General features: G+C 40.8%; 1 non-coding gene across 1 annotated transcript; it reads left to right on the top strand.

Annotated features, from left to right (window-relative positions):
• Window positions 1–9,255: 9,255 nt before the first annotated feature.
• On the top strand, window positions 9,256–9,327 carry TRNAA-CGC (transfer RNA alanine (anticodon CGC)). Its single transcript has one exon. It is a non-coding gene; the product is annotated as a tRNA-Ala (tRNA).
• Window positions 9,328–12,832: the final 3,505 nt, after the last annotated feature.

Consider the following 12,832-nt stretch of genomic DNA (forward strand, 5'->3'; position numbering starts at 1 on the left):
ACTTTCATGCATTGGAGAAGGAAATGGCAACCCACTCCAGTGTTCTTGCCTGGAGAATCCCAGGGACGGGGGAGCCTAGTGGGCTGCCGTCTGTGGGGTCGCACAGAGTCAAACACGACTGAAGCAACTTAGCAGCAGCAGCATACAGATATAGATATCACATTTTCTTTAGCCATTCATCCAGGACTGGACTCTCAGGTTGTTTCCATGTCTTGGCTGTTGTGAATAATCCAGTGGTTCCTGTTAGTGTCTGGCTTGGAAGTCAAACCAACTCCTTGGGTGACATCAAAAAAACTAGCAGGGTTCTCTGATTTTAAGCCCAAGGCTTTTCCACATGTTATCTCTCCCTGGTGTATCCCTGATACACTTAGATGCACACAGCTTTCTTCTGATGCAACTGCCTTCGGTTATGAAGCCTATTGTCCTGCACTGTAAGCGTGTGCTCAGTCATGGCCAACTCTTTGCAGTCCCAAGGATTGTAGACTGCCAGGTTCCTCTGTTCCGGGGATTTCCCAGGTAAGAATACTGGAGTGGGTTGTCATGTCCTTCTCCAGGTATTCTTCCTAACTCAGGGATCAAAACTCCATCTCCCACCCTAGCAAGTGGATTCTTTACCACTGTGCCACCTGGGAAGGTCTGAGTCAAATATTTCCCATAAGTATAATTAAAATGGGGTATAAATTATTACCTTTCCTTTTTCCACCTGAAGAAAACCCTCAAGGCAGTGGCTTGATGACCCTGCCCTCCTTGTATTTTCCTCCTCCTATTTTGCATTATATCAATAGCAAAAACTGTTTAATGCTTTTGTCTGTTGAAGTTTTGACAACACTGTAGATTTATCATTTGTCGTGCCAAAGAATAAAATTAACACAATCAAAAACAGTAGTCACTCTGAAGTAGAAAATTCCTTTCCAGGGACAATCATAGTTTCTTTCCAAGACACTGCTTCCTCCCTCTTCTTCTGCCAGTCTCTTTCACTTGACAAACCTTTGCTTATTTTTTTCCCCACTAAGTGACATTTTGATGATATGTGTGATTCATGTGATGCTAATAATAGTTTTTATATTCAGCTCATTTTAGCCTCTGTATACTTACATAAGCAGAAAATTGCTATATTTGTGTAAAAACAGTTCTACAGATTTATCTGTGAACTTAGAGAATTATGATGTCAATTTCACACTAGAAATGTCACCATTGGATTATTCCTGCCATCCTACCAATCATCCTCTGAGATGTCACTTCATGTTAAGAGAGGAAAATGATGCTTTTAAAAACAAAACACAAGAAGAAACAAACCAGCATCTATACCTCAAAAACAAAACAAAACAAAACAAAACAAAACCATGACACCAGTCAAGTGCGTCAGTTCAGTCCAGTTGCTCAGTTGTGTCCAACTCTTTGCAACCCCATAAATTGCAGCACACCAGGCCTCCCTGTCCATCACCAACTCCCGGAGTTCACTCAGACCCTTGTCCATTGAGTTGGTGATGCTATCCAGCCATCTCACCCTCTGTCGTCCCCTTCTCCTCCTGCCCCCAATCCCTCCCAGCATCAGAGTCTTTTCCAATGAGTCAACTCTTCTCATGAGGTGGCCAAAGTATTGGAGTTTCAGCTTCAGCAGCATTCCCTCCAAAGAAATCCCAGGGCTGATCTCCTTCAGAATGGACTTGTTGGATCTCCTTGGAGTCCAAGGGACTCTCAAGAGTCTTCTCCAACACCACAGTTCAAAAACATCAGTTCTCCAGGGCTCAGCTTTCTTCACAGTCCAACTCTCACATCCATACATGATCACTGGAAAAACCATAGCCTTGACTAGACGGACCTTAGTCGGCAAAGTAATGTCTCTGCTTTTGAATATGTTATCTAGGTTGGTCATAACTTTTCTTCCAAGGAGCAAGGGTCTTTTAATTTCATGGCTGCAATCACCATCTGCAGTGATTTTGGAGCCCCCCAAAATAAAGTCTGACACTGTTTCTACTGTTTCCCCATCTATTTCCCATGAAGTGGTGGGACCAGATGCCATGATCTTCGTTTTCTGAATGTTGAGCTTTAAGCCAACTTTTCCGCTCTCCTCTTTCACTTTCATCAAGAGGCTTTTTAGTTCCTCTTCACTTTCTGCCATAAGGGTGGTGTCAGAGTAGCTAATTATAGTAGAAGAGGCTTGACATTTATTCTCACAGGAAAATGTATCATGTCAAGAAAACTATTGTTGAAAATATTAAAATGAGGAACTTGCCTAATGGTTCAGTGGTTAAGGATCCGCCTTGCAATGCAGGGGCCACAGATTCAACCCCTGGTATGAGAACTAAAATCCCACATGCACGAAACAACCCAACCCATGTGCCACAACTAGAAAATCCATGTGCCGTAATGAAAGATTCCACGAGCTGCAAGTCAGACCTGATGCAGCCAAATAAACAGATATTAAAAAAACACTAAAATGATTTAAAACATTCTTGCTTCTCTATGTTCAATAAACGCTTCTCGACGAACTAACAGATGCCAGTTTTTATGCAAAAGTACTTTTTAAGAAATGTAAATGTATGACAATTGTAGCAAAACATCTCTGTAGTCTTGCTGCTAGGAGCCAATATTTTGTGTTCATCAAGTATTCTTAAACTCTACAATGGAATATGAAATTTGAAAGAGAGAAAGAGTCATTCAGACGTATCCTACTCTTCATGACCCCATGGACTGTAGCCCACCAGGGCTACACCTCTGCCCTTGGGATTTCCCAGGCAAGAATACTGGAATGGGTTGTCATTTCAGAAGGAAATTTGAGGTAGAATTTTAACTTTCCTTTGGGATTTTATGGACTTCCCTGGTGGCTCAGATGGTAAAAGCATCTGCCTACAATGTGGAAGACCTGGGTTCGATCCCTGGGTTAGGAAGCTCCTCTGGAGAAGAAAATGGCACCCCACTCCAGTACTCTTGCCTGGAAAATCCCATGGACAGAGGAGCCTGGTAGGCTACAGTCCATGGGGTTACAAAGAGTTGGACACGACTGAGTAACTTCACTTGGACTTTTATATTTTTTAAATAAAAATCTTAAAAAGCAGCTCCAATTTACTGTGTCTTAAAAACTGTATACATAAATATGATCAATATGATAATTAATTAGAAAATTATATGTATGTTCTACTATGTGTCTTACACCTATTCAAGTCATTGTGAAAAAGAAATTAAATAGGGATTTCTCTGGTGGTTTAGTGGCTAAGCCTTTGCCTTCCAGTGCAGGTGGGGGTTTGATCTTTGGTCAGGAAGCTAGGATCACACACGTGCGTGTGTTAGTCTCTCAGTCATGTCTGGCTCTTTGCAATCCCATGGACTCATCTGTCCATAGAATTCTCCAGGCAAGAACACTGGAGTGGGTTGTTATTCTCTTTTTCAGAGGATAAGGGGATAAGATCTTCAGGGGAAGATCCCACATGTCTCATGGCCAAAAAACCAAAACTTAAAACAGAAATAATATTATAAAAAATTCAATAAAGACTTTAAAAATGGTCTACATCATAAATAAATAAAAGATACAAAATGAAGATCCTGATCTCCTGATCTCTGCATTCAGTAATTTTGCACAAATCCCCAAACGAAAAAAGTCACTTAGTCATGTCCAACTCTTTGCAGCCCCGTTGGCTGTACCCACCAGATTCCTCTGTCCATGGGATTTTGCAGGGAAAAATAGTGGAGAGGGTAGCCATTCCCTCCCCCAGGGGATCTTCCTGACCCAGAGATCAAACCCGAGTCTCCTGCATTGCAGGGGGATTCTTTAGCAACCAGGGAAGCCTACACTCAAACCAAAAAAAATGTTTCAAAAAAATAAAAATTGAACATAAAGTGTATAAGAAAATATTTGTAAACTACTTAAAGATATACCATTATTATTTTTAATATTCATTAAAATTGTTTGAGAAGGCCATATGGAGGATTTGGTGCTTAATATAAACCTCAAGGAAGTGCTAAGATTTGGATGAAAGTCTACAAAATATGTGAAAAGGTTTAGCTGATAAGAGACAAAGAATTAGATATGTAAAACATCTAAGAACCAACAAAAAAATAAAAAAATCATAAAATATCATAACTCTTGTGTTGTAAACAAAATTATGGTTACAAGAATTGGCTTTCTAATGTATATATGCAAAGGAAAATGAATTTTATTTTGGCTATTTAGTTCCAAATGAAGGAAATTCACGTAATTCACAATGATATGATGGTTATCTCTAAAACAAACTGGAAAGAATTATTTATATCCCTCTGACTATTTAACCTTATCATAAATATTTTCATACATAATACAATGTGGACGCAAATTATTTTTATGTCATCCGATTTGCCTTTGTGAGAAGTCTTCTTTGCCACGCTTGGGTCCTTTTGGTTTATTGTCATGAGGTTTTGCCAGTTTACTTTTTTGTTGTGGTTCAGTTGTGAAGTCATATCCAACTCTGCCACTCCCTGGACTGAAGCACACCAGGCTTCCCTGTCCTTCACCATCTTCTGGACTTTGCTCAAACTCACATCCATTGAGTCAGTGACGCCATCCAACCATCTTATCCTCTGTCATCCCCTTTAAGACTAGAGCTGTCTAGGGAAGAAAAGTTTTAATGGTTGTTTGTTTTGATGTTCTTGTACATTCACATATATCAGGGGATATGGGGAAATAGGGTCTAATGTAACTGTCAGGGACTTCCTTTGACTGACACGAGACGGAATTAGCTGACTTTACCATTATTAGTTCAGCTAATTCTGTCTCATATTATCAATAAAAATTAAAAGTAAACATGCGAGAGTTATAGATGATGCAATCATTTCTAATACTGGGATAAATTATTAACAACAGCAAAAAGGTATAAGGGGGAAACTTCATTGATAATAAATGAAATCAATCCTTAAAAGAGCTGTGTATTCAATGCTGAGAACTAGTACATTCATGCGTGTTTACTGGCTGAGAAGCTGTACGTGCTAAAAATCCAAATGGGCATTTTCTGCTGAGATGAGAAGAAAGTGCAGTCCTCCGAGGGTGACTCCCCGTGAACACGGCCCTGGGGAGGCTGCGGCAGGGTGCAGAGTTGAATGGACTCTGATGGCTAACCTCAGAACTAGGAGAGTCCACCGCAGAGACAGGAGGCTGAGGCCTGGTCTGGGAGGGTGCCCTGCTTTCCTAGGGCTGCCAAACACAGCAACACAAACAGACACAACAGAAGTTTGTCGTCTTACGGTTCTGGAGGCCAGAAGGCCAAGGTCAAGGTGTCAATAGATGCGCCTCCTTCCCCGGTTTGCGAGGGAGACTCTGTGTCCTACCTTCTCCCCGGCTTCTGGCGGCTTGCTCAGAACCTTTGACTTTCCTTGGTGGGTAGATAGACCACCTGGCCTTCACATTCACACGGAGGTCCCTGTGAGTCTGTGTCCAAACGACCCCCTTTTATAAGGACACCGGTCACATTAGAACAGGCACCCACCCCACTCCAGGATGACCTCATCTTAATAAATTACATCCGCAACGACCCTCTTTCCAAATAAGTCAGATTTTGAGGATCTAGAATTTAGGACCTCACTATACGGATTTTGGGGGCTTCCCTGGTGGCTCAGATGGTAGAGAATCCGCCTGTAATGCAGGAGACCTGGGTTCAATCCCTGGATTGGGAAGATCCCCTGGAAGAGGACATAGCAACCCACTCCAGTATTCTTGCCTGGAGAATCCCATGGACAGAGGAGCCTGGTGGGCTGCAGTCCATGGGGTCACAAAGAGTTGGGCATGACTGAGCAAGTAATCACTGCACAGTGAATTTGGGGGGATACACTTCAATCCATAACACAGGGAAATGAGGGATGAGATCCACAGGGCACCAGCTCTGTAGTTAGGAGAACAGACTCAGGGAGAGAGTCCTCCTTTCCCTTCTCCCTGTCACTCCAAAGAGGTCACAGGCACCCTGGTCAAGAGAATCCACTTACCAGCCCAGCATCACGTAGAGGTGGCAGTGTGTATTAATTAATTATTGTTGCTATAACAAATTACCAGAGATTTGTGGCTTGAAACAGAACAAATTTATTGTTGTTTTAGTCATTGGAAAAGACCCTGATGCTGGAAAAGATTGAAGGCAAAAGAAGAGGGTGGAAGGGGAAGAGATGGTTGGATGGCATCACTGAATCAATGGACATGAACTTGGGCAGTTCATGGGGCCACAAAGAATTGGACACGACTTAGCAACTGATCAACAACAATGATACTTCTGGGGATCCATAATCTTAATATTGTTACTCAATATTTAATATTTTATTTTTCTGATTGTGTGCCACTAAACATGAAATTGAAAAAGATTTCTAAACCTTCTTTGGAAGTTTATATCTCCAAAAAGAGAAAAACTCTTCTAAAGCAACTCCATTTTGGGAAGTAGCACCTTTATGTAAACAAACAAATAAAGATATCAAATAAGACTTTAGTTCAGTTCAGTTACTCAGTTGTGTCCAACTCTTTGTGATACCATGGACTGCAGCGCACCAGGCCTCCCTGTTCATCACCAACTTCTGGAGCTTACTCAAACTCATGTCCATTGAATTGGTGATGCATCCAACCATCTCATCCTCTGTTATCCCCTTCTCCTCCTGCCCTCAATCTTTCCCAGCATCAGGGTCTTTTCAAATGAGTCAATTCTTCTTATCAGGGGGCCAAAGTATTGGAGTTTCAGCTTCAATGAATATTCAGGACTGATTTCGTTTAGGATGGACTGGTTGGATCTCCTTGCAGTCCAAGGGTTTCTCAAGAGTCTTCTCCAACACCACAGTTCACAAGCATTGATTCTTCAGTACTCAGCCTTTTTTTTTTTTTTTTGTACTCAGCTTTCTTAATGTTAAATTAATTAGGAAATTTATATTGTGTTTCACCATGTGCCTGTTGTTTAGTCGCCAATTCATGTCTGACTCTTTGCGACCCCATGGACTAGCCTGTCAGGCTCTTCTGTGCATGGGGTTTTCTAAGCAAGAATGCTGGAGTAGGTTGTCATTTCTTTCTCCAGGGGATCTTCCTGACCCAGGGATTGAACCCAAGCCTTGGCAGGTGGATTCTTTACCACTGAGCCACCTGGGGAAGACCCGGTTACTGGAGTAGTATATCTTAAAGTCTAATATAGGCCTGAGTTCTCTGTATAGATTAGTAATTTACACCTCACTGATATCTGTTTTTACCAGCTTTGTTTTCACTGATGTGTGGGGACCCAACATTATTAAAGCAAAAGATTTAAAAGCCGCAATGTAATTTACTACTTGCTCAAGAGGGATTATCTATATTTTGGATGTATTATGATCAAAATTTAAATTATTTATACTTTCATATTTTCCCAAATGAATATTAGCATGTATTTCTCAAATTAAATATTTAAGATTATAGAAAAGATAATATTAGGATAAAGGTTTTCCAAAGCCATCATTTCATTGGAACCAGAGCTAAAAAAGAGAAGAGGTGATTTTTTTTCTTGGTAATTCTGAATTATTTTGGAACTTGATTCTTATTAGTTTCATTAATATTATTATATCCTATATCATTGAGTTGATTTTATTATTCTTATTAGCCAAGAACAACCAATGTTGTTAAGAGAGGGCAAGGGTGTGCTTTTAAAGTTTGCATCTTCATGGGCAAGAGAGTGTCAGAGTCAGAACATGCTGTTGGTGATAACTAGGAAATTAGATTTTCTGTAAGGCTGTGATGAGCTCATTAAATATTTAGAAGGTCCTGCATGAGTAGTCAGATCAAGGATATGCTGTGTTCAGCATTATGGGTTCTGGTCACCAAGTAGATGAAACCAAAGAGCAGCTCTTCAGTTTACTTCTAGTATTTTTTTTTTGTCCTTTTATGGTGAAAATGTTATTTATCAAATAGCAATTTCATCTTGATCATCACAGCGAGCAAAAATCCAGGGCTGGAATTCTCTATGTCGTGAACTTGATGTGTCTCTGAGAAAAGCAGCGTTGGTTCTTCCGACCACTACAGTGCCATGAGCTCAGGCGTGCTGTTAGGTCTGCTGGTGAGCAGCAGGGTGACCTTTCCGGGTCCCGAGGAGAGAGCCGTCACTGCAACAAGTGAGCTGCTGCTTTGTTTACTTCTTTGCTGCTTCCCCCATAACAAAACCCCCTATTCCCGCCTTCGCCCCAGGAAAGAAATGAAGGTGGTTGAGAATATTCTACCCCCAACTATGCCACTCTGCTGTAATGATTACTCTGAGTCAAAGACGGTAGTGGGAAAAGTAGACAAAGGATAATTCTCTGCCCCACTCCCCTCTCTGCCTGGAACCAGATCCTAAATTCCCTGTGTAGAGGGACCCCAGCCAGCCCCCACTGTACTGGAAGGGAGATGACAGTTCTCCAGTGGAACAACTGCTGAACAGTCTACACAAACAAGCCTTACTCCATGCTCCCATCTTCCATTAGTCTCCTCCGTATGCTTACCCTCCCATAGTCTGCACCCCTAAACGCCTGAACCCCCTTACCTGTGTCTCTTACAAGCATGTTGCTCCTTTTAAGGTGATATACAGTCCCAGGTTCTAATCACCCCTCTGAGTTCCTCATCACGGGGTTTCTTCCTTATGTAAACCCCGTGCACATGCTAATAAACTTTGATTTCCTCTTCTTAATCTTCCCTTTGTCAGCCTTATTTGCAGCACCCAGTCATGAACCTGTGGGAAGAAAGGAGAGATTTTTTCCTTTTTTCGTTTCCTATGGGCTTCCCAGGTGGCTCGGTGGTAAAGAATCAGCCTGCCAAGGCAGGAGACATGGGTTTTATTCCTGGGTCAGGAAAATCCCTTGGAGAAAGAAATGACCAGTTACTCCAGTATTCTAGCTTGGGAAACCCCATGGACAGAGAACCCTGGTGAGCTTTAGTCCATGGGGTTGCAAAAAGTCAGACTCGACTGAGCAACTAAACAACAACAACAGCAATAAAAGTAATGGGGAAATTATGGAATACAACTAAAATATTTTCATGCATCTGTGAGTAGGAAACTGTATAAATAAGATAAATTTTGAAGGGAGATGGTGTTTCATCATCCCTATAAATAAGGCTGGGGAAACTAGCATGGTGGTGAGCCATAAAGTATCAGGACATTCCACACTGAAGGTACAAAATTTATAGGTCCCCCAGGAAGGCTTCAGAATGCTCTGTGATGGGAATTTGAAACTTTGAGAATTCAGGGCTTTTTTGTTCCCTGGAGAGATTGTCTAAGAAATCAGTGCACTGATTCATCAGCCTGGCAGCCTCCTTCCAGGGCTGGGGATGTAGCTCAGTGGTAGAGCATATGTTTCGCATGCATGAGGCCCCAGGTTCAATCCCTGGCATCTCCATGTCCTTCAACAAATGGTGCTGGTTTGTTTTTTAGTTTCATTTTTAAGAAAACATGACTTCACAGGAGGACATGTCACCAGTGTTACATATTAATATAAATTACAGGTACCACTCTACCATTTTCAATGAACTATGTGTAATGCTAATGATGTGATAGCATCTTCTTTCAGTATTAATAACATAGTTTTTATTAATACAAAATAAAAATATAGCCTTTCCAACAAATCTTTATTACTCTATTTGATTCATATACATTTCTGTTAACATCCACCTTCTTTTAATAAACCTATATAAATGGTCAGACAGGAACTTACCTGCTATGCTATGGGCATGACCCACTTAAAGAATAAAAAGTACAACAAAGATATTTATAACAGTCCTTATTTCTAAAGTATCTGCACCTGTAATGCGTGCATGCTCTGTCACTCAATTATGACTGATTCTTTGCCACTGTAATATTATGTTAGTATTTGCAGCAAAGTTATATAAGCTAACTGTTCCAGCACTACCTTATTTTATTATTGCTTTATTATCCTAGATGATTACATGATTTAACTGTAGTATAATTCATGGAATTACAGTGGATTCATTGAGATCAAGCCTTTGATAGCTATCTCAATTTCGATCACCATATACAAGGGCATATAGAATAAAAGCTTTTTTTAAAGCTCCTGTATATCTTGGGTGGAGAGGAAGTTGACTCAAATCTTAGGATAAGTTTTGGGTTCTCCCCACCCACACAAGTGAAACCTCTTGACCCTGGGCATTGCTAGGACCTGGAACTGAAGGTGGTCCACTTTCTGCACACCACAGAGGTCATCACTGATGATCACACAGATGCATGTGTTTATTGTTCATTCTCTGCTATGAAGTATTATTCTATTTTGAAGAGTATTCCATCTTTTTTGGGGGAAACAATAGTGACATGGATTCAGATTAGCATGATGCAATGACAAAATCAAGTGATGTCGCTGGCAAGTCCTCCTCTCCTGCATTATGGGTCTCCTGAGTCTTTGGCATGTTTTTTTCCCCCTGTCATCTGCTGAGTTGTATTTATGCATCTCATGTGAACAGAATTAAGATAACCCTTGGGATGCCAATCAGCCTTTCCTCTTGGATAACACTTGACAATATTTGAAACGAATGAAGCTTCAGTTTCCCCTCCGTGCTGAACCTCACCCAAAAGTTGGCACTGATGGCCTTCGCTTGTTTGCATGATAAATAAATCCTCAAGATGAGCTGTTCATCGCATAATTTGCTAGGATAAATCTAAGCCTGTCAGATCAAAGACATTTTTAATTATGTAACCCAAGGTAGTACATGGGTTCATATTTCAGAGGAATATTAAAAACTCGCTTAACTTATTCACAGTCTTTGAGAAGCTATTAAACCTGAGACAAGAAGCAAGCAGTCTCTCTAATTACGAATATCTATTACACATTTTATTGCTTCCTTTGAAATCGTATCTCTTCTCAGCATGCTCTCAATGTCAGGGTTCTTTCCTTAGTGCCCTGAGATGTTTGAAAAGGGGAGAAGTGCTCCGGGCACTGACTCTGCCCCTGTCACTACCTGCCTAAGCTGTGACAATCCTCGTATTTTCCTGACAGCCTTAACTACATCCTTCTCTCTCTCTCAGCACCTAGGTGTGACTGAACTGTCAAGCTTTTGAACTGGAGTCAAATGCGATTCCACTTTTTTTTTTTCGTATTCTGGAAAATGAGAGGACTGTCACAGAAGTAAAAGCTGAAACCATAAAACAAATAAATAGCTACTGAATGCTTTCTATGCCACAGAAAGAACAGACATGAAAAAAGGAAAGAGCGTGACATCTGGCACAGTGATGGTAACAATGCTGGCAACAGAGTTTGCTACGTGTCTGGCTTCACTTCCAGCATCTCATTCATTCTGTAGAGCATCCTTAGGAGGTGGGTGCTATTTTAAGCCCTATTTTAAAGTTGAGGAAACTGGTGAACCAGGGCACTAAAAAATTGCCTCCGGTGGTATGTCTAACAAGGAGTGTGGCCACTAAACAGAAAGGAGAAGCAGTCTGGCTTTGAGGCTAAACAGCTTTATACTGTTGTGAAATACATTCGTTTATATGGGTTTCCATTCCCGCGCTTGCACATAGGAGGTAGTAGAAGCCAGAGCAGAGAGAGTCTGGGCTTTGTTGCTAGTTGGAGTCCACACTCAGGATTCCGACTTAGTGTCTGGTAAGGTTTGACAGCTGCATGCGTGCCTGATAAGTTGTTTCACTCGTGTCCGACTCGTTGTGACCCCATGGACTGTAGCCTATCAGCACCCCTCAACAGCTGTATTTCACAGAAAATTGCATTTGGGGGGATTTGAAAAGTTGACATATTTTACATGCCTCGCGGATTTCCTGATACATTGGCAATCAATAAATGTGAGTTCCTATTGTGTCCTTCTCTTAAATGATAGAAAGATGGTATCCATGAAGCTTTATAATTCTAAAACAAAGAATTTCAAGAATTCCCCAAATTCTGAACTATAACTGTTGAAAAATATATAACTACATGAAAACACAAATAATCCCAAAATGAAATATTTTAAGAAAAATTATTGAAGAGGATTCAAATGGAATTCAGAGTGTGGTAAAAGTGTTTTGAGTTTGGAAAAGGTTGGAAACTTCTGAAAAGGCTTGAGAGTTTTCCAAGGTTAGGGAGACAGGTTGCAGAGCCACTGAAGGAGGCAAAAACGTGTTCACCGTCCCTAAAGGGACAAGACATGCAGCAGAGGCCAGGTGGTGCGAGACTTGCTACAGAGATAGATGTATCCACATTAGATAGGAGCAGAGAGTTAATAGTGATGCAGAGTCAGAGAGCAGGAGCTAAAGCCCGGAAGGAAACTTTCAATCAGAGTTGGGATGACTGCAAAAGTCTAGGGAATTTGCTCTTGAGACTGGCGATCAAGGAAGCTAACTATTTAAGGTTAGACTCCATGTCTTTTTGCATTTTTTCATTTCCTCTTTTCCTTGATTCTCTAACATTTATTTTGGAATCATTCTCTCCTCCAAGCTTCTTCAGGTCTGCAGGCTATTATTAGTCTATGCATCTCCACTGAACTCTTGTATACCCCATGCTTCTTTTTATTACAAAACTTATCACACCTGATTGCAGTTCCTTGGCCATGTGTCTCCTCTTTCGACTGTGAGCTCCCAGAGAACAGAGATCATCTCTTCCTTATCTGCATGCTTTTTATAAACCATTTTACATTTATAGAAAAATTGAGATGGTAATAAAGTCCTCATGTACATCATGCAGTACATATCTTTTCAAACTGTCCTGTTTTATTTATTATCTATCAGATTTCTTCATGTTTTCCATGACCTCATAGTGTATGAATAATTAAAATGTGACAAAAATAAAGTTTATATGATAAGAGTATGTTTTCATCTACGGTGGTTATCATGAGGTGTTATGAGGCACCTGGGGTTTTGTTATTATTATTATTAGTTATTTGTTCTGTTTTTTGTTATTGCAGATG

This window comes from Ovis canadensis, chromosome 23 (assembly GCF_042477335.2).
Source record: "Ovis canadensis isolate MfBH-ARS-UI-01 breed Bighorn chromosome 23, ARS-UI_OviCan_v2, whole genome shotgun sequence".
Classification (NCBI taxonomy): domain Eukaryota; kingdom Metazoa; phylum Chordata; class Mammalia; order Artiodactyla; family Bovidae; genus Ovis; species Ovis canadensis.